Below are 23,900 nucleotides of genomic sequence, written 5' to 3' on the forward strand. Positions count from 1 at the left end.
GCACACACGTTGGTTTTTTGTTTGATCAGTTTTTTCTGCTTTGCTGCTTTTTTTGGACATAGGGCATGTCACTTCTTTCAGCGTTTTTGCTGCGTTTTTGCAGCGTTTTTTCACCCATTGACTTGAATGGGTGATGAAAAAAACGCTGCAAAAACGCTGAAAAAACGCATGTAGCATTATTTGCTGCGTTTTTTGTGCAGAAAATCATGGCCAGCAGGAAGTGATCTCACAGCCAAGAGCTTAGGGGTGTGGTTAGTGAGGTGTGAAGAGCCATTGTGAGGTGTGAAGAGCCATTGTGAGGTGTCCTGATTGTGATCTATTGTGAGGGAGTTCCTGGTAGTGAGGTGTGAAGATCCATTGTGAGCCATTGTGAGGTGTGAAGAGCCATTGTGAGGTGTCCTGATTGTGATCTATTGTGAGGGAGTTCAGGCCCCGTCTCACTAAGCGATTTACCAACGATCACGACCAGCGATACGACCTGGCCGTGATCGTTGGTAAGTCGCTGTGTGGTCGCTGGGGAGCTGTCACACAGACAGCTCTCTCCAGCGACCAACGATCAGGGGAACGACTTCGGCATCATTGAAACTGTCTTCAACGATGCCGAAGTCCCCCTGCAGCACCCGGGTAACCAGGGTAAACATCGGGCTACTAAGCGCAGGGCCGCGCTTAGTAACCCGATGTTTACCCTGGTTACCAAAAAAAACAAACAGTACATACTCGCCTTTCGGTGTCCAGGTCCCTTGCCGTCTGCTTCCTGCTCTGACTGAGATCCGGCCGTACAGTGAGAGCAGAGCGCAGCGGTGACGTCACTGCTGTGCTCTCACTTCTCACTGTACGGCCGGCAGTCAGAGCAGGAAGCAGACGGCAAGGGACCTGGACACCGAAAGGCGAGTATGTACTGTTTGTTTTTTTTTACATTTACGCTGGTAACCAGGGTAAACATCGGGTTACTAAGCGCGGCCCTGCGCTTAGTAACCCGATGTTTACCCTGGTTACCAGTGAAGACATCGCTGGATCGGTGTCACACACACCGATTCAGCGATGTCAGCGGGGCCTCAACGACCAAAAAAAGGTCCAGGCCATTCCGACACGACCAGCGATCTCGCAGCAGGGGCCTGATCGCTGGTACGTGTCACACATAGCGAGATCGCTATGGAGGTCGCTGTTGCGTCACAAAACTTGTGACTCAGCAGCGATCTCGCTAGCGATCTCGCTATGTGAGAAGGGGCCTTTCCTGGTAGTGAGGTGTGAAGAGCCATTGTGAGCCATTGTGAGGTGTGAAGAGCCATTGTGAGGTGTCCTGATTGTGATCTATTGTGAGGGAGTTCCTGGTAGTAAGGTGTGAAGAGCCATTGTGAGGTGTCCTAGCAGCTGAAAATTGGCATAAAAAAAGCAGCAAAAATCTGCAGCAAAAAAGTCCTGTGTGAACGTACCCAAAAAACGCACCAAAAACGCACCAAAAAAACGCACCTAAATTAGCATTAAAAAAAGCAGCAAAAAAAAGCAGCAAAAAAGTCCTGTGTGAACGTACCCTTAAAGGGTGTTTTTAACAATGTGACAGTAGAGCAGCAACTCTGTAAAGTCTTGCATCACTGTGCTAAGCACTTGGCATTGACCCTTGTCCTGAAGAAAGACAGTATTCAGTAACTTTAACTGTGTATTCATGATAAAAGGGTTAAACTAGGGTGAGAGCCGCCATCTGCTATCTCTTATAGGAATTCATTGGCGCTTGGAATTCATTGAATTAAGAAAAGTATCTAATACAATCCGCTCGATGTGGTTTTTCCTCCTGTAGCCAGTGGCAATATAAAGTATGATACACTTCAGAGAGGAAGGTTACTTATTCACCAGGAAATTAAAAAAGAAACAAAACAGATGGTAGATAGAGAAAATACAATTACTTGCACAATCACGACATCACCAAGCGCGGCACGGCCACAGGCTCAATGCTCCCGATTATTCTGGGTTCGTGAATGTAGAAAGTGTAACTAATGCTCGCACTCGGCACTTATGGTCATTTTGAGTTGGAATCCACCTACTTGTTAGTTATGGAAAAATTTATTGTCTATTGCCTCAAAAACCCTAATACATAAAATTATAACTCTGTGAGATTTGGTAAGTTAAAACGTTTGTCACCTTGGAAAGAGATAATGGGAGACGACTAATGTTGGTTGCCACTGTAGTGCCCATAAGAACACTCTAAATTGTTGTGAATGTAAAAATCTGAAAGAACGATAAAACTCAATTCTTCAACCGTCCTTCCCACTCTGACATGCCCATTTCTCTGCTCTGCTTGAAGTTCAGACAATTTGTTTGGGACTAAGTTCCCTTCATAAAGAGAAGTTATGTAAAGAATGAAATTATGGTTGTCTAATACATGAAATTCTGCCCTATGTACAAGAATATAACTGCTATAATACTGCCCCGTATGTACAAGAATATAACTACTATAATACTGCCCCTATGTACAAGAATATAACTACTATAATACTGCTCCCTATGTACAAGAATATAACTACTATAATACTGCCCCTATGTACAAGAATATAACTACTATAATACTGCCCCTATGTACAAGAATATAACTACTATAATACTGCCCCTATGTACAGGAATATAACTACTATAATACTGCTCCTATGTACAAGAATATAACTACTATAATACTGCTCCTATGTACAAGATTATAACTACTATAATAATGCTCCTATGTACAAGAATATAAGTACTATAATACTGCCTCTATGTACAAGAATATAACTACTATAATACTGCCTCTATGTACAAGAATATAACTACTATAATACTGCTCCTTTGTACAAGAATATAACTGCTGTAATAGTGCTCCTATGTACAAGAATATAACTACTATAATACTGCCCCTATGTACAAGAATATAACTACTATAATACTGCACCTATGTACAAGAATATAATTACTATAATACTGCCTCCTATGTATAAAAATATAACTACTATAATACTGCTCCTATATACAAGAATATAACTACTATAATACTGCTCCTATGCACAAGAATATAACTACTATAATACTGCTCCTATGTACAAGAATATAACTAATATAATACTGACCCCTATGTACAAGAATATAACTACTATAATACTGCTCCTATGTACAAGAATATAACTACTATAATACTGCCCCTATGTACAAGAATATAACTACTATAATACTGCCCCTATGTACAGGAATATAACTACTATAATACTGCTCCTATGTACAAGAATATAACTACTATTATACTGCCCCTATGTACAAGAATATAACTACTATAATACTGCTCCTATGTACAAGAATATAACTACTATAATGTGACGGGGTGTACGGCAGAGCAAGGAGGGACAACAGGCCAAGGGATGATTCCACAGATTTATTGTCATGATATGTACTTTTACCCTGTCCTGTATTTGAATAATATGCCATTTGATGTATGTAACTGTTCTCTGGTTTCTATTAGCAGTAATTCATGTATGTTCTTGTGTTGGGAGTTACCTGTAACAATGTCTCCTTCCCCCAATACTTGCAGCCCTAAGCTATAATGTAATTAAGCTTTGTCAACTAGTGAAGGAATAGCCATTCTTCCTCACAGCAGGTGGCTAGTCAAATATACATACTACGGAGCCGAACAGTCTAGAATCTTCTGATGGACCCAACCATTGAATAGAAGGTGTGACCCCTACCCCCCTTCACGGGCGGATCCCAGGAGCTCAGACAATCCATTCTTATTTTGAGATCAGATGTGAGTTGACCTTTGAAGGAGAAGGAGTGGGGATTCTTAGCTGAGGCAAGACCCCATGTCCATCTGTGACTGCGGAAGTGAACGGGGCGAGACTTGAGCTGAGGACATATCTCGTCGTTCGTGGGATTGTTTTGTGATCGCTTGGACTCGTGTGGACTATTGTTTTGTTAGCTGGCACAAGGATTATCGGGAGGTGCCCCCGAACCTGTTCCGTTGGACTAATTGTGGACTCTGTAGATCTACCTGCATGTGTTGTTCCAGCGTTCTTGATAATAAATCTGTGGAATCATCCCTTGGCCTGTTGTCCCTTCTTGCTCTGCCGTACACCCCGTCACAAACTGGTGGCAGCGGCGGGATCAGAGCAGAAGGAATGGAGGACAATGGCCCAACATCGGGAACCAGCACCGCAGAGTACAAGAACTGGACTTTGGGGAGCCTACAATCAAAGGCCCGTGAAGTAGGAGTCCGTTTTAAAGGACTCTTCAAGGAGCAGCTAATTGAGGCTTTGGAAGGAGTTCGCCTGCAAGATGACGCTGAGGAAGGATCCTCACAGCAAATGGAGGAAAGACTGCAGCCGGAGGTAAATACCCAAAAAAGTCAGTGGGTTGTGTGGTACGAGGAGGAGTTGGCATTGCTCGGAGAAGAGGCCACCATAAACGATAAGAGGGAGGCCATTCACAGAGCTCAGGAGAGGGAGAGGGAGGCCATTCACAGAGCTCAGGAGAGGGAGGCCATTCACAGAGCCGAGGAGAGGGAGGCCATTCGCAGAGCTGAGGACAGAGCTCAGGAGATGGCATTGCTGGAGAGGCAGATCGCTTTGGAAACAGCTAGAAGCTCCAGACAGACTGTAACCCCAGCACCCACCATGAGGGAACTCCCCAGAGTGTCCCGCAAAGACTTTAAGCCATTTAATGAGGCTGCAGGCGACATTGAGGGCTTCTTCCAGGACTTTGAGCATCAGTGTCGATTAATGGAAGTCCCGGACAGGGAGCGAGTCCGACATCTTGTGGGGCTCTTAGAGGGTGGAGCTGCCGAAGCCTATAGAGCTATGGACCCTCGAGGGAACCGTGAGTATGCGGAGATTAAACAGACTATTCTAGAACATTATGCTGTGACGCCAGACACTTACAGGACTCAGTTCCGTACTTTAGCTTGTGACGGGGAAGTGTCTTTTAAAATATATGCTCATAGACTCAAACAAATATGTCATCGCTGGCTGGAGGCAGAGGAGGCCTTAACCTGGGAGACCTTCCTCCAGGTTATCCTAAAAGAGCAGTTTTACTTCAAGTGCCCTGCTGAGATCCGGGAATGGGTGCGTGAGAGGAGACCAGCAACAGTGGAAGAAGCTGCATCTCTCGCTGATGAGGCTCTCACCATCAAGCCTCAGTGGAGGGTTCTGTTGGAGGATGGAGAGACGCCTACCAGCTCCACAACATCGGTGGCCCCCAGTTCTTCTGTCCCCATTGATCCCTGTTCCTCTAAGCCACCACCTCATGCTGATACCCGTGTAAATGTGCCTCCAGGTTCCCTTACCCCTCGCCCAAGAGGACGCCTTAGATGGAGTGAGACCCAGCACAGATGCTATCGATGTGGGCAGCCGGTGCATCTGCAAGCCTCCTGCCCAGCTGTTCAAATGAGGATTGATCCTGTACCCAGTCATATTATTAATTATGTACAGCCAAGTGCCATGGAGGAAGACGTGTCACCACTAGTGTTGAGCATTCCGATACTGCAAGTATCGGGTATCGGCCGATACTTGCTGTATCGGAATTCCGATACCGAGATCCGATATTTTTGTGATATCGGGTATCGGTATCGAAACAACATTAATGTAAAAATGTGTAAAAGAGAGAATTAAAATAAAAAATATTGCTATACTCACCTCTCCGACGCAGCCTGCACCTTACCGAGGGAAGCGGCAGCGTTCTTTGTTTAAAATTCGCGCTTTTCTTTCCTTTACGTGAGTCCCGGCTTGTGATTGGTTGCGTGCCGCCCATGTGACCGGGACGCAACCAATCACAGCAAGCCGTGACGTAATTTCAGGTCCTTCAGGATTTTAAAATTACGTTCCGGCGTTGTGATTGGTTGCGTCGCAGTCACATGGGCGACGCAACCAATCACAGCAAGCCGTGACGTAATTTCAGGTCCTTAAGGATTTTAAAATTACGTTCCGGCGTTGTGATTGGTTGCGTCGCAGTAACATGGGCGACGCAACCAATCACAGCAAGCCGTGACGTAATTTCAGGTCCTTAAGGATTTTAAAATTACGTCCCGGCTTTGTGATTGGTTGCGTCGCAGTCACATGGGAGACGCAACCAATCACAAGCCGTGACGTCACGGGAGGCTGGACACGCGCGCATTTTAAAATGGGCGCGTGTCCAGCCTCCCGTGACGTCCCGGCTTGTGATTGGTTGCGCCGCGATCAACCAATCACAAGCCGGGAGGCTGGACACGCGCCCATTTTAAAATTTTAAAATGCGCGCGTGTCCAGCCTCCCGGCTTGTGATTGGTTGACCGCGGCGCAACCAATCACAAGCCGGGACATCACGGGAGGCTGGACACGCGCCCATTTTAAAAAGCGCGCGTGTCCAGCCTCCCGTGACGTCACGGCTTGTGATTGGTTAATGGCGGCCATGTTGCCGGGACGTGGACCAATCACAGCAAGCCGTGACGTAATTTCGTCACGGCTTGCTGTGATTGGTCCGCGTCCCGGCAACATGGCGCCGTGACCAATCATAAGCCGGGACGTCACTGGAGGCTGGACACGCGCGCTTTTTAAAATGGGCGCGTGTCCAGCCTCCCGTGAAGTCCCGGCTTGTGATTGGTTAATGGCGGCCATGTTGCCGGGACGCGGACCAATCACAGCAAGCCGTGACGTAATTTCGTCACGGCTTGCTGTGATTGGTCCGCGTCCCGGCAACATGGCCGCCCTGACCAATCACAAGCCGAGACTTCACGTAACCAAGTAAAAGCGCGAATTTTAAACAAACAACGCTGCCGGTTCCCTCGCTGAGGTCCAGGCTGCGTCGGAGAGGTGAGTATAGCGATATTTTTTATTTTAATTCTTTCTTTTACACATTTATATGGATCCCAGGGCCTGAAGGAGAGTTTCCTCTCCTTCAGACCCTGGGAACCATCAGGAATACCGTCCGATACTTGAGTCCCATTGACTTGTATTGGTATCGGGTATCGGTATCGGATTGGATCCGATACTTTGCCGGTATCGGCCGATACTTTCCGATACTGATACTTTCAAGTATCGGACGGTATCGCTCAACACTAGTCACCACTACTTGAGGACTGGCCTAGTGCCTCACCCACCCATGTTGCACCACTAGGAGTTTACGGTGTGCGACCTGCAGCTATGACGACTTCTGCTCATCGAGGTAAGCACTTGCAGGAGGTCGTGCTGGATGGACAGAGACTTATTGGATTTTGTGACTCAGGGGCTTTCCTCACACTGGCTGATCCCCGAGTGGTTCGGCTTGAGGCAATTCATAGAGGACCTGGGATTGTCATTAAACTGGCTGGTGGGCAATGGAGGACTATTCCCACAGCCACTGTGGATCTGAACTTTGGTTTTGGGGTCAGGCGATGTGTGGTTGGGGTGATGGGTGGTATGCCTGCAGATGTTCTCCTGGGCAATGATGTGGGAGAGCTACGATGCCAATTCGTGGCTGCACGAAGCCACATGTAAGTTACGCTCAGCCTGTGTGTACTTAACCAGCGACCTGTAGAGGTCCCTAGTACGTACACAAATTGGGAGGGGAAGGGATTGTCATGATATGTACTTTTACCCTGTCCTGTATTTGAATAATATGCCATTTGATGTATGTAACTGTTCTCTGGTTTCTATTAGCAGTAATTCATGTATGTTCTTGTGTTGGGAGTTACCTGTAACAATGTCTCCTTCCCCCAATACTTGCAGCCCTAAGCTATAATGTAATTAAGCTTTGTCAACTAGTGAAGGAATAGCCATTCTTCCTCACAGCAGGTGGCTAGTCAAATGTACATACTACGGAGCCGAACAGTCTAGAATCTTCTGATGGACCCAACCATTGAATAGAAGGTGTGACCCCTACCCCCCTTCATGGGCGGATCCCAGGAGCTCAGACAATCCATTCTTATTTTGAGATCAGATGTGAGTTGATGCTGGAGGGAGAAGGAGTGGGGATTCTTAGCTGAGGCAAGACCCCACGTCCATCTGTGACTGCGGAAGTGAACGGGGCGAGACTTGAGCTGAGGACATATCTCGTCGTTTGTGAGATTGTTTGGGATCCCTTGGACTCGTGTGGACTATTGCTTTGTTAGCGGGCACAAGGATTATCGGGAGGTGCCCCCGAACCTGTTCTGTTGGACTAATTGTGGACTCTGTAGATCTACCTGCATGTGTTGTTCCAGCGTTCTGGATAATAAATCTGTAGAATCATCCCTTGGCCTGTTGTCCATCCTTGCTCTGCCGTACACCCCATCACATATAATACTGTCTCCTATGTACAAGAATATAACTAGTATAATACTGCTCCTATGTACAAGAATATAACTACTATAATACTGCTCCCTATGTACAAGAATATAACTACTATAATACTGCTCCTATGTACAAGAATATAACTACTATAATACTGCTCCTATGTACAAGAATATAACTACTATAATACTGTCCTTATATACAAGAATATAACTACTATAATACTGCTCCCTATGTACAAGAATATAGCTAATATAATACTGCCTCTATGTACAAGAATATAACTACTATAATACTGCCCCTATGTACAAGAATATAACTACTATAATACTGCTCCTATGTACAAGAATATAACTACTATAATACTGCTCCCTATGTACAAGAATATAACTACTATAATACTGCTCCTATGTACAAGAATATAACTACTATAATACTGCTCCTATGTACAAGAATATAACTACTATAATACTGTCCTTATATACAAGAATATAACTACTATAATACTGCTCCCTATGTACAAGAATATAGCTAATATAATACTGCCTCTATGTACAAGAGTATAACTACTATAATACTACCCCATGTGCAAGAATATAACTACTATAATACTGACCCCTATGTACAAGAATATAACTACTATAATACTGCCCCTATGTACAAGAATATAACTACTATAATACTGCTCCTATGTACAAGAATATAACTACTATAATACTGCCCCTATGTACAAGAATACAACTACTATAATACCGCTCCTATGTACAAGAATATAACTACTAAAATACTGCTCCTATGTACAAGAATATAACTACTATAGTGCTGCCCCCTATGTACAAGAATATAATTACTATAATACAGCTCCTATGTACAAGAATATAACTACTATAATACTGCTCCTATGTACAAGAATATAACTACTATAATACTGCCCCTATGTACAAGAATACAACTACTATAATACTGCTCCTATGTACAAGAATATAACTACTATAATACTGCTCTATGTACAAGAATATAACTACTATAATACTGCCCCTATGTACAAGAATATAACTACTATAATACCGCCCCTATGTACAAGAATATAACTGCTATAATAATGCTCCTATGTACAAGAATATAACTGCTATAATACTGCTCCTATGTACAAGAATATAACTACTATAATACTGCTCCTATGTACAAGAATATAACTACTATAATACTGCCCTTATGTACAAGAATATAACTACTATAATACTGCCTCCTATGTACAAGAATATAACTACTATAATACTGTCCCTATGTATAAGAATATAACTACTATAATGCTGCCCCAATATGCAAGAATATAATTATTATATTACTGTCTAAAATTTTCACTTGCCTAATTTTATGCAAAAAAGGACTGAGTGGGTTTTTCAGGTTCAGGAAAACCCTTGTTTCCCATCTGAAGTTTGTTATTAAAAAATATATATCCTCTCCCAGGGTCCAGCTTTTGTCTCCGCTAGTTCCCCCCTGGTGACTGTTGTATTTTGCAGTGCTGATGTCATACCGACACCGTTCCATCTTCCAATCAATAACTGAACTTGGTGATTCTGCCCAAATTGACCTCATTTAATGGCAGCAGAGAATAATAGACACTTGGAACAGTGGCGGAGACTCAGTGCTGGACCAGGAGTGGGTGAGTAATGATCAGTATGTTTTTTAAAACAAACTGCAGTCGGTGAAATTGGAAAACCTATGTTATGATACAAAAAATATGGTTTATTGACACTGACAAATCCAGTGACCACATGAACAATTCACATTTGCACAAAACACTGGGACTGCAGGGGACTGAAGTTGATATCAGCCTGAGCATTGTAAGTTTATATCACATTTGTGCCTCTCCTCTAAATAATTCCCTATTCCTTGCACATCTTCCATAGTATCCAAGCACCAAATAAAATTCACCTTGGAAATAAAGACAGTTTGTATCTGATAAAAAAGGTAATTTTCAGAAGTTGTAGGCTCATAGCGAGGAGATCTCTGCCTTGTGTCCCTCACATTATTTGTTGAGGATAAGTATGATGCCCTGATCACAATTCTGCTTTTCAGGAGTGTCACAGCATCTGTAGGGGTGAAATAGTAGAGTAAAGCTTTTTGGGAATTGGTAAAATACTATATACTGCAAAAAAGAGAAATAATAAGTATTTAAAGGGATACAAACCTTTATGTAGGACATAACAATATACATCATGCTGCTATGTCTTATGTCGACTCATACAAAAAACTTGCATGGTCCACCATACATGAAGTAGGCATGCTCCATCACAATGTGTAATGTCAACTACAAATAAAATGAGCATGTTACACCACAAATAAAGAGATTAATATCGTACATAGCATAAAAACATGAATGATTTGCTAGAAAAGAAGCACAAGCATTGTCCACCTCACAAAAAGCAACTATGGCCATAAAACATACAGTGTATTGTCCACCACAAATGCCTGACAAAAAGCAGGAATGGTTCAACGCAATCAACCAAGTCTGTTCTACGACATATAGAAAGTATTGCTCATATCTCGTGAAACAAGCAAAGTCCATAACTCATACGTAGAGCTGGTGCCGGCGCCTCTACATGGTATCCCCTTCTCCCTCCATGCAGGGATGCTGGCTTACTCACAGTCTCGGCCCGGCGCGGTCCCTGGCATGTTCCTGCTTTCTGGTATCTGTTTGCACCCCAGATCTCGGTGGCACGCCTAGTACACACATGCGTGCACTCCCCTGCTCTAACAGGAATAGCATGCTTCACATAGCAAAAAGCCCCCAGCTGAGAGCTGGGAGGCATTTTGTTAAAGTAAACACCTGCAAGGTGTTTCCCAGCCAACAGCTGGGGGGCATATTATATAAAAGGCACCCTCCCCAATAGGGAGGTGCTTTAGCAATCCACTCTATTTTAGTGTTAGGTATGTTACTGTGTGTAAGTGTATGTTGCCAGGTCTCTATTCCTAGTCCGTAAAATAATTTTTCCGTATCCTTTGTCCAGTTAGTTCAGTATAGGTTGTCCTTGTTTCCTGTGACCACTTTGGCGGTGTCCATCTCCTGAAACCACGTCCGAGGTATCTGTACCCCGTGGCCACATCGGCAGTACCAGAACTGTTAGCCAAGACCTGTGTGTCTCATCCTGTCCCAAGTGGCCATCCTGTCTGCACAGTCTGAACTTGTTCCAGTGAATGTCCTGCCCTGACCAGGAATCTGGATGAATGGCTTAGACACTTGGGGTCAGTTGATTCTGCCGTATGCCATCCTGGAGTGGTGTCTGGCAGCTGCCTGTTACACAAGCTTGACCTTACCACCAAAGGCTCTAGTGAACACCAAGTTAGCTGCTTAGTTATGCCCCTGCAGGGTATTTCTGGGCTGTGGTACAGTGGGTCACCTGCGTGCCTAACAGCATAAAGAAATACAAGATACAAGCATTATCCATCACAGAAGATACAGTAAAAGCATGCTTCTGCACACGTGAAGGAAGCATGATTCATTCCAAATGGAGCAAGTTTGTCTCATTTGACAATCATGGTCCACCTTACATGAAGTGAACATATTCCACCACATTTAAAGCAAGCATGATCTACAACCCATGAAGCAAACTTTTCTCCAAACCAATAAAGCAAGAATATCTACAAAACATGACATAAGCATTGTCCATCACACAAAGCAAGCTTGGTCCACTACACATTGAATAAGCATGGCTCATTACACAAAGCAAGTACAGTTCACTACATGTGAAATAAGTATTTCTCACCACATATGAAGCAAACATAGTCAACCACCCATTAAAACAAGCATGTTCCACTACAAAAAAAACATGCATGGTCCCTCACACATGACATAAGCATGCTACAACACAAATGCAACAATTGTGGCAACAAAATGTGAAGCAAGCATAGCTACCCATATATTAAAAATAGTCATGAACCACCATAAAAAATAAGCATGGTTCCCCACACATGAAGCAAGCATGGCCCACCACACATGAAGCAAGCATGGTCCACCACACATGAAGCAAGCATGGCCCACCACACATGAAGCAAGCATGGTCCACCACACATAAAGCAAGCATCATCCACCACACATGAAGCAAGCATGTCCCACCACACATTAAAAACAGGCATGGCCCATCACATATGAAGAAAACATTGTCCACCACTTACGAAGCAAACTTGGTCATTCAGACCTCAAATAAACATGATCCAACAGACATGTGAATTACAAATGATCCAACATAGTTCACCACTTATGCAAATATAAATACCCCAACAAAACAATATAAGTCTAGCACACATGAAACAAGCATGGTCCACCACATGAAACAAATGTGGTCCACCACACATAGCTTCCATACATGAAGCATCCATCATTCACCAAATATAAGGTAAGTATAGTCCACCCATGAAGCAAGAAGCAAGACTGGTCCAACGCACATTAAGTAAGCATGGTCTGCCAGACATGAAACAAGCATGGTCCACCACAAAATAAACAAAAGTCAGCCAGATATTTAAAAAGAATGGAACATGAAACATGAATGGTCCACCATATGTACAACAAGTATATTCCACCCAACATTAAGCACATATGGCCCAACACACATGAAGCAAGAATGGTCCAGCAAACAATAAATAAGCATGGATTACCACCATGAAACAAGCATATACCACCACGCATGAAGCAAACATGATCCACCACAAGTGAAGCAATCATTCATGGCTTAAATGAACAAAGCATGGTCCACCTTACATGAAGCAGTTTTTTTTCACTACACAAAGAAAGAAGCATGCTCCACACATGAAAGAAGCATGCACAAAAAGCATGCTCCACCAGACATAAACCAACATGAAGCAAGCATGATCTCCAACACATGAATAAAGCATGCTTCCCCACATTCAAAACAAGCATAGTTCACCAAGTATAAAGCAAGCATGGTCCACAACATAGCAAATAAGCATGACTGAACACACAAACAAGCATGCTGCTCTGTACACAAGCCAAGTATTGCTCATCACACATAAAGCAGCACTGTGCAACACATTTGAATCACAAAAGTATACATGAATTGCAGCACATGAATTCAGCATGGTACACCAAATGTGATGTGAGCATTGACAATGACCACCTCACATGAATCAAGCATGAGCATTATACACAACATATTACATTCTGTGTATTAGCATAGATTGTTCAGTGATAGTGTTTACGCTTTCCCATGTATAACAGTGATCAATCATCAAGTAACATTTTCATGCAGAAAAAAAAATATTCCCCCAGAGGAAGTCAGAACTGATTTTCTCTGTGTGATATGATTAGATATGTGACAACACACAGCTTTGCTATCCTACTCTGGTTACACAGATCTCACTTCTGGCATCTACTATGATTACATGAATGAGGGGTGGAGGAATGTAGCAGAGCTGTGTGTCATTGCAAACATCTCTCTGCATCTATCCCAGGCATCAGGGTGTAAAGTCTGGATAACTGACACAGATCCAGAGGGATGTATGTGACATAATCCAGCTCTCATCTCACAGCACTGTCGTCTCTGCTCTCCTTCCCTCTTCCTTCACACTATCAGTGCCATGGGATGAGAGCTGCAGCATGTTGCATACATTGCTCTAGATCTTCTGCAACTGTGAGGTCTCGCTGACACTGGCGTGTAACTCGGACAAGTGCAGTCCCATAAAATATCAGATTGCACTCGGACCAATGTTATTCAATGAGGCAATGCAGATCTGAGTATTTTTTCTCAGCTGTATTTGGCATAAGAAAAAAAATTGTAGTATGCTGTGACTTCACTCCAAAATCGCTACAGTGTGAGAAAAAAATCATATGTCATTCGGACCATCAGTATAGCATCTGATTTTTATGGATACATTACAATTCTCTAGCATAGGACACTGTAAATGCTCCTGTAAAAGATTAATAACTGATGAGTGATGAGTAGTGTTGAGCATTCCGATACCGCAAGTATCGGGTATTGGCCGATACTTGCGGGTATCGGAATTCCGATACCGAGATCCGATACTTTTGTGGTATCGGGTATCGGTATCGAAACAACATTAATGTGTAAAATAAAGAATTAAAATAAAAAATATTGCTATACTCACCTCTCCGACACAGCCTGCACCTTACCGAGGGAACCGGCAGCCTTCTTTGCTTAAAATGCGCGCGTTTACTGCCTTCCGTGACGGCACGGCTTGTGATTGGTCGCGTGCCGCCCATGTGGCCGCGACGCGACCAATCACAGCAAGCCGTGACGTAATTTTCAGGTCCTGAATGCCTAATTCTAGGCATTCAGGATTTTAAAATTACGTTACGGCTTGTGATTGGTCGCGTCGCGGTCACAAGGGGGCGACACGACCAATCACAAGCCGTGACGTCACGGGAGGCAGGAAACGTGCAAATTTTAAAATTACGTCACGGCTTGTGATTGGTTGCGTGCCGCCCATGTGACCGCGACGCGACCAATCACAGCAAGCCGTGATGTAATTTTCAGGTCCTGAATGCAGAATTAGGCATTCAGGACCTGAAATTACGTCACGGCTTGCTGTGATTGGTCACGTCGCGGCCACATGGGCGGCACACGACCAATCACAAGCCGTGACGTCACGGAAGGCAGTAAACGCGTGCATTTTAAGCAAAGAACGCTGCCGGTTCCCTCGGTGAGGTCCAGGCTGCGTCGGAGAGGTGAGTATAGCAATATTTTTTATTTTAATTCTTTATTTTACACATTAATATGGATCCCAGGGCCTGAAGGAGAGTTTCCTCTCCTTCAGACCCTGGGAACCATCAGGGATACCGTCCGATACTTGAGTCCCATTGACTTGTATTGGTATCGGGTATCGGTATCGGATTAGATCCGATACTTTGCCGGTATCGGCCGATACTTTCCGATACCGATACTTTCAAGTATCGGACGGTATCGCTCAACACTACTGATGAGTATAAAAAACAGATTGTACACGAACACCACACGGATGACAAGTGAGAAATAATTGTCACACTCTTCTGGACGAGGATAGGACCAATCATCATAACTTTTTTATTTTTCCTTCCCTTTAGCCACAATAGGCCTTGTTTTTTGCAGAACGAGTTGTACTTTGGAATGACACCATTCATTTTATCATGACTCACTAGAAAGCAGGAAAAAAATCCAAGTGCATTAAAATTGCAAAAAAAATGCAATTCCACAATTGTTTTTTGGGTTTTTATTTGCCATTTTCACTATATGGTAAAACTAAGCTGTCAATAAGAAACTCCAGGTCAGTGCGGGTACGCAGATATCAAACATGTATAGTTTTTTTTTTCTTTTAAGTGGTGAAAAATATTCAGAAATTTGAAAGAATTTTTTTTTTCTTATGTCAAAATTTTCCGAGACCAGCAGCGTTTTTATTTTACAAGACATGTGGCTGGGTGATGGCTTATTGTTTCCGACCTGAGCTAACATTTTTATTGATACCATTTTGAGGTAGATACAATGTTTTGATCGCCTCTTTTTTCATTTTATTGTGGCAGCCCAAAAAAATCATAATTTTGGCATTTTGATTTTTTTGTTTCGCTGTTCACCGATCAGATTAATTTATTTTATATTTTGATATATCAGACATTTCAGAATGCAGCAATCCCTAATATGTGTATTTTTATTTGTTTTATTTTTAATGGGGCAAAAGAGAGGTGGTTCAATCTTTTTTGTTTTTTCATACTTTTAAAAACTTTGTTTTCTTAGTTTTTAATGACTTTAATTGGAGACTTGAAGATGCGATCATCAGATCGCCTGTGCGGGGAAAGATGTGGGCTCGGCGTTGTGAGCTCACAACAAAAGCAAAGACAGGACCTTTTGACGGAAATATACATGAAAAGTCGTGAAAAGGTTAGTCACAGTAGAAGTTAAAAGTGAGGTCTTTGTTTAGGAGGGCAGATCTGACTGTTACATGTCTTACCATATCAAGCAAAGAAAGTAGATTATGATGTTTGCTTTGGGCTTTGTTTTTATTCTCCTGTAAGAAGATGCCTGCTTATGATTGGTCAATGTCATGCAGGGGAAAAGTAAATGACCTACGAAAAGTTTTTGTACTAACATCCACCTGGGTATTGTGTAAATTAGAATATTAGGGACCAGGAATTTTATCGGATAATGATGAGCGATGAGAAGAAAAGTAAAATGTTTTATTCGGCTCTGCTGCCACTCTTCCATGATGTGGCCACTTTAGCATGCTAAAACTGGTTTAGGGTCCTCTTCAAAAAGAGAAGCTCTCACACAAGAAAGAAGAATAATCCACCGCAAAGGAAGTATTAATCTTTTGAAAGAAGAAAATTATATCTGGAATGATGGAAAGTAAACACATGGAACCAACATTGGAAACTCTTACAAAGGGCTTAGAATAAAAAGTTAAGTGTTGGGTTTGCTGTAGAGCCCTCTAAAGTCATCTGAAGGTGGTCGACTTGCTATATGCACTCATTTATTTCAATTTATTACCGAAGGAAGTCCGCAGAGAAACGCAGAATATAAAAAATGAATGGAGAGATTAACACCGTGACCTCAGTAAATAGCAGCAAAGTTGATAAAGATATTTTGGTTCTAATTTCTTTTAAGTGGAGAGGAGAAAATCCGGGAACCTTCTGCAGAAATTCTGACGATAAGGTCTAATTTATGGGCGCCTTAGATATAAGTTAGCGTGTGGAAGTCGGTAGGAAAATGAATGTTAATGCATGCAAACATGTGAAGTAATGAGGAGAGCGGCGAGGTAATAAAGACATAAAGAGGCAGATGAGGAAGATAGAGGAGGTCAGACACGGGAACGAGATAGGCTGCCAATGATTTGAGGAGCATTAACTCTTGGTAATTGTCCTCAGTGCTGGTGCGCATGATGCTGCTTTTGATTGTTATTGGTGTGAAATGGGAATGTTATAGTTAGATTGAAGAACAAACAAACTTACTGGAAAATAACAAAGGAGATGAATCTAGAAATTTGCTGAGAGATGAGGCAGACACAAGTGAGATACAGTAATTGGCCACCTGTAGACCAGCTCAGTGTTCAGGAACAGGTCACATATGTATTGATACACTCCATGGTCAAAGCAAAGTGGCTGGCTGATATTTTTCCAGAACTCAGCACCCAAGGTGTATGTATGGGTCCCCTCAATCGTCAAGATGCAACTCTGAATAATTTTGTCAATGGATCTAGAGACCTAGCACTGCCCATTTATTATCTTGAGAATTTTCAGTTTCTCTTGACTCGTTTGTCAGAATTGGATTCCAAACAATTGTAAAATGGTGTCTAGATAAGTTCTACGAATATTCGGACCTTTTGCATTATTCAACCACATTGGTAAGTGGGTTGAGTTGATTTTTGAGGACAAGGAGTAGAAAACCTCACTTAGATCTAAGATGGAAGATGGTGGACCGAATAGAGGTGTCCTCATCACGCAACTAGTTATGAATGTGACAAGGTTTAACTAGAAGTTTGCCTATGGGTCGAGGTTGTGACACGACAACTACAATTTTGAATATTTTTTGGAAGCTCCTTACTTAGGATATCTGCTTCTTGTCTTCACAATGCAATTGGTTCACCTATACTTATTGTGTGGTTAAATCCTTTGTACTTTTGGTCATTCACATTCAATGTTAGCCTTGGAACGGTCTTCAATCCAAACAAAATATGAAAAATCACAATATATGATATATTTTTGAGTACAGAATTATATTGGTAAGCCTGAACACTACAACGCTGCAGAGGAACGTGTTCTTGGCTTCCTTACTATGAAACGGATCATATAGCTGCCGAATCCATTGCGCAGAACTAGCACTTGGAATTTATGCTGATTTAGCAAAGCATCAATGCTTTTTAATAGACCATGAGGTTTGCATATTAAGGCAGGAAAAAACCCTGAGCTTTATAACAATTGTAAAAAGCCAACTATTTCAGTCTGGCTTAATGCTCAATATGACAGGCAGGTGTCTGAATGGGAAAGGGGAAGCTTGACAATAGCAGTTTTGTTTAAAGTGACAGTAATATGTTATTGTATTTATTTGTCCTAAATTTTTACAAACTTTGAAACTAATGTACATGGTATCTCAATTAGGTTTTCTGATGCTCTGTGTACAATGTACCGTATATAATGTAATATCACAATAAGTAGCTAGTAAGTGAAGATACTGTACATGCAATATTATTGTAGTTATATTCTAGCACATATGGGGCAGTATTATAGTAGTTATATTCTTGTGCATAGGAGCAGTATTATAGTAGTTATATTCTTGTACATAGGAGCAGTATTATAGTAGTTATATTCTTGTACATAGGGGCAGTATTATAGTAGTTATATTCTTGTACATAGGGGCAGTATTATAGTAGTTATATTCTTGTACATAGGGGCAGTATTATAGTAGTTATATTCTTGTACATAGGAGCAGTATTATAGTAGTTATATTCTTGTACATAGGAGCAGTATTATAGTAGTTATATTCTTTTACATAGGAGCAGTATTATAGTAGTTATATTCTTGTACATAGGGGCAGTATTATAGTAGTTATATTCTTGTACATAGGAGCAGTATTATAGTAGTTATATTCTTGTACATAGGGGCAGTATTATAGTAGTTATATAACTACTATAATACTGCCCCTATGTACAAGTATATAAGTACTATAATATTGCTCCTATGTACAAGAACATAACTACTATAATACTGCCCCTATATACAAGAATATACCTACTATAATACTGTGCCTATGTAGAAGAATATAACTACTATAATACTGCCCCTATGTACAAGAACATAACTACTATAATACTGCCCCTATATACAAGAATATACCTACTATAATACTGTGCCTATGTAGAAGAATACAGGTACTATAATATTGGCCCATTTGTTGTCTTATTTATTTCCTATTTTATACATAATGCGTTTTAGAAATATCTGACGTCTTGACTCTTCAGCATTCCATGTATCATATTTACCAACAGCCCCTGTTTTCACAGATGCAATATTACTAGATATCTTCGATGTCGCCTTCTTTATTACAGTCACCAGTCTTCATATTTTAAAGGGGGCAGTGTAATTATTTCAGATCCCATGAAAGGTTTATAATTTGAGCCTCAGCATTGCACCTTCAAAAACAACAACTTTAAATGCTGATTATTTGCGCAGGCTGTTTGATTGTTCTACAGCAGAGCATCCTCCCATCTGTTCTTCATCTCCGCCATCTCCCATCATAGGGAAAAGTAAGAAAAAAAAAAACTACTGACAGCTTGTGAATCTTTTCATAATCTTTCTGTGCCCAGTGGATTTACTTTTTCAATTACTATGTGAAAGGAAGGATTATTTCAGCCCCAAAACATCCGAAAGAAGGCTTGTGTGTTGTTTTTCTGAACACAGAAGAGGAGACAGACTCCTCAGAAAGGATCAGAGGGAACAAGGAGGAAAAGCTTGTAGGACGGAGAACTAATTGAGAAATGCAGTTTTCATCTGATCTTTCACAATCTTCCCTGCTGGGGGGATGTTCAGAGGATAGTGTTAGTTTGTTTCGAGAACTAGAGAAAAGTTATGTTTGTTTAGGTTTTCTGGTTCCAAAAGGGACCATGAAAATTGGTTTGGTCTATTAGGAAGGTAGTGTAGGAAGATTTGTTTAGGTGGAAAATGCAATATTTTGGATCTAAGGACTCTTGAAGGCACCAGATTTTTGGACCATTAATTTTTCTTGTCTGTAAAAAAATCCAATCTTCTACTCATTAAACAGTAAAAAAGAGACAACACTCGGAAGACACGTAGATAGCATCCATGTGGTGGACCCATTGATTTGAGTGGGCAAGTTTGGATCATTTTGATCTTTTATTGTAGGTCCACAATCAAAAACCCATGGACGTGTGAACAGTCCAACAGAATATAATGGGTACGTGCTGTATGCATGAAAAACACAAATAAAACAGATGTCTGAATAAGGCCTAACTTTAAAGATTTGTCCTGGATTTGAAAACATCCGATTGCAGGTTGTGTGCTGGATCGCAGCCCAGATTTACAGAACTTAATGGACCTGATCTGCAACACCACTCACAACATGGACCAGTGAAGAGCAATTTTTGGAAAAAGCTGCCATGTTTTCAATATCTGGCACAACCCCTTCAACATAATCAATAAGTCATACTAAAACATCAAAAAATAATACTCCATACCATGGGGTCCTGCGTTCAAATCCCGCCAAGGACAACTTCTACAAGGAGTCTGTATGTTCTATCCATGTTTGAGTGGGTTTTCTCCTTGTTCTCCTGTTTCTCCCTCACTCCAAAGACATACTGATAGGGAATTTAGATTGTAAGCACCAATGGGGACAATATCTTTATAGTGCTGTGGAATTAATGGCGCCATATAAGTGAGTAAAATAAAAAAAATTAAAACCTATCTTTTTTAGGTAGGTATGACTAGCACAAAGGTTGTAAATGATTTTCAATAACATAAATTGTTGTCTATTCCATAGGGGGGGAGTAGAGCAAGTAGTCACATTTATGACATTCACCATCCACTAACTCATTGTTCATGAAATATAGTGCTGATGGAGGCACAGATAATATATTTACAGTATCTATATATATAATTGTCTAAGGGTTTTTCTGTCTGTCTGTCTGTCTGTTCTGGAAATCCCGCGTCTCTGACTGGTCGAGGCCGCCAGGCCTCGACCAATCAGCGACGGGCACAGCATGGCGACGATGATGTCATAAAGGTTGCCTCGACCAATCAGCGACGGGCACAGTCTGCCGCGAATTTGCTTCGACCAATCAGCGAGGGGCACAGTATCGACGTAGATGTCATAATGGTTGCCATGGTGATGATGATGTCATAAAGGTAGCCTCGACCAATCAGCGACGGGCACAGTCTGCCGCGAATTCTGGAATCATCATTGTCCATATACTACGGGGACATGCATATTCTAGAATCCCCGATGCATTAGAATCGGGCCACAGTCTAGTCTACTATATAATTGTCTAAGGGTCACTTCCATCTTTCTGTCTGTCTGTCTGTAACGGAAATCCCAAGTCGCTGATTGGTAGCGGCAAAACAGCCACGACCAATCAGCAACGGGCACAGTCCGGAAGCAAAATGGCCGCTCCTTCCTCCCCGCAGCCAGTGCCCACTCCATAATCCCCTCCAGTCAGCCCTCACACAGGGTTAATGGCATCGTTAATGGACCGCGTAATGCTGCCGTGTAACCCCCCCACGATAACGCAGCTATTAACCCGTATGCAGCATCAATAGTAAAAAGATCTAATGTTACAAATAATAATAATAAAAAAAGGTTATTCTCACCCTCCGACGTCGCGCGCTGTCCTCGGCAGTGCAAGCGGCAGGTTCCAGTGCCAAGGATGCTATGCGAGAAGACCCTGCCATGATGTCACGGTCATGTGACTGCACTGTCATCACAGGTCCTGCGCTCATACCAACCCTGGGACCGGAAGCTGCCGCGTGCACCGTACACAGGCGCCAGGACTTCAAGGGGCTTTCGGAAGGTGAGTATATGTTTATTTTTTATTTTAACTCTTTTTTAACCACGCATATAGTGCCCACATTGCTATATACTATGTGGGCTGTGTTATATACTGCGTGGGCTCTGTTATATACTACATCTCTGTGCTATATACTATGTAGCTGGGCAATATACAACGTGACTGTGAAATATACAACGTGACTGTCCAATATACTACGTGGCTGTGCAATATACTACATGCTCTGTGTTATATACTACGTAGCTGTGCAATATACTATGTCGCTCTGTGGGTTCTGTTATATACTACGTCGACTGTGCAATATACTACGTGGCTCCGTTATATACTACATGACTGTGCAATATACTACGTAGCTATGCAATATATTACGTGCCTCTACAGTATACTACGTGGCTATGTTATATGCCACGTGGCTCTGCTATATACTACGTCGCTGACCAATATACTACATAGCTGTGCAATACACTACGTAGCTGTGCAATACACTACGTGACTGTGTTATATACTACGTGACTGTGTTATATACTACGTGCCTGTGCAATATACTATGTGGCTCTACAATATACTGCTTGGCTATGTTATATACTACGTGGCTCTGCTATATACTATGTGGCTGACCAATATACTATGTGCCTGTGCAATACACTACGTAGCTGTGCAATACACTTTGTGGCTATGTTATATACTATGTGGCTGTGTTATATACTACGTAGCTCTGCTATATACTACGTACGCTATGTTACATACTATGTAGCTCTGTTATATACTACGTCGGTTGTGTTATATACTATGTCACTGTGCAATATAGTACGTAGCCTGTGCTATATACTACCTACATATTCTAGAATACCCGATACGTTAGAATCGGGCCACCATCTAGTTTACAGTATAATTATGACTACACCTTAGATAAAAGCAAAATTAACAAATTCCATGCTGTAAGTAAAACGTAATAGTACATATAAATAAAAGCCAAATAACTGCTATTGGTACATATAAAGACATCCCACCACGTCAAGGAATACCCAAGTTGGGATGGTCCTATACTGTCTCTAACAATAAAACCTTTCCATGTGTCAAAAATGACCTTAATTTGAATAAGGGCTGAGCAGGAGCAAGCCCCAACTGTGGACACATAGTGATGGGAAGCTATATAAATGCAATGTCCAGCTAAAAAAAAAAGGGAGGCCACACCCTTGTTTGTACTGAGAACAAAAACTTAAAGAAAAACCAAGAAAAATGAGCCGGAGTAGAAGTTGATATGCATGCTACATATGGAAGCATGTTCACACTGGTCATTAAACAGACATAGCCTAAGAAAAAAAATGAGCAAATACCCTGCTGTAAATAAACAAAATGTAATAGTGCATATAAATGGGGGGCCTTATAAGCGAGTAGTCCTATTTGTGACATTCACAGTCCACTAGCTCATCATTCGTAAATTATACAGCAGATGGAGGCACAGATAGTGTACTGTATCTAAAGTATAATTATGACTGTTGACTACAAACTTATTATCTGGACAGCATTTTGGTCAGAATCTACTGGTTCATGTTTGTGCATTCATTTATTTTAGGAGAGATGAATTTGATAAACCAATTTTTACTACAATTAATAGAATCTTTCCTTTTGGAGGACCCAGAACCTAAACCTTCAGCCCAATGATCAAATAATTACTGGGTAATGCCTCATTTCACCTGTGGGGGCACTGCAGGAAATATGACCACTTGGAAACAGATGATTGCTTGGGTTTAATGGCAAAACCTGTTTTTTTTATCACCAGGAATCCTTTGTCCAGCATGGCTACAAGAGAACCTCAGCGTAATCGTGCATCATGGCAATGAATGAATTTCATAGATGGTGACTGGTGTCTATTGGTGGTAGCTTAACAGCAAAATAATTGAGGAAAACAAGCAATGGATATTTTTGTTTGTTTTCTTGGTATATATTGGTGGAATATGAAGGGTATTATGGTGCCCACCAACTTATCGCCAGATACAGTCACTATATCTCAACTTAAACTCATAAAAGTTTTCTTGGCTAGTTTTGCCGAACTACTGGTCAAATAATGCTACAGTATTATTGACAGAATGCTGCCATTTTCTAGGCGATTGGTGGATAAAGTCTTGAGTTGACCTCTTTTTCAAA

The 23,900-nt window shown here is 41.8% G+C and overlaps 1 protein-coding gene and 1 long non-coding RNA gene across 30 annotated transcripts in view; one reads left to right on the forward strand and one right to left on the reverse strand.

Moving 5' to 3' along the window:
- Positions 1 to 23,900, forward strand: part of CELF4 (CUGBP Elav-like family member 4) — a 1,364,246-nt gene that overhangs the window by 95,781 nt on the left and 1,244,565 nt on the right. The window lies entirely within an intron of this gene.
- LOC143805176 (uncharacterized) lies at positions 19,069 to 22,973 on the reverse strand. Its single transcript, XR_013221189.1, has 3 exons — positions 22,259 to 22,973; positions 21,211 to 22,217; positions 19,069 to 20,833 (listed from the first exon to the last, which is right to left on the reverse strand). It is a non-coding gene; the product is annotated as an uncharacterized LOC143805176 (long non-coding RNA).

This window comes from Ranitomeya variabilis, chromosome 1 (assembly GCF_051348905.1).
Source record: "Ranitomeya variabilis isolate aRanVar5 chromosome 1, aRanVar5.hap1, whole genome shotgun sequence".
NCBI classification, from domain to species: domain Eukaryota; kingdom Metazoa; phylum Chordata; class Amphibia; order Anura; family Dendrobatidae; genus Ranitomeya; species Ranitomeya variabilis.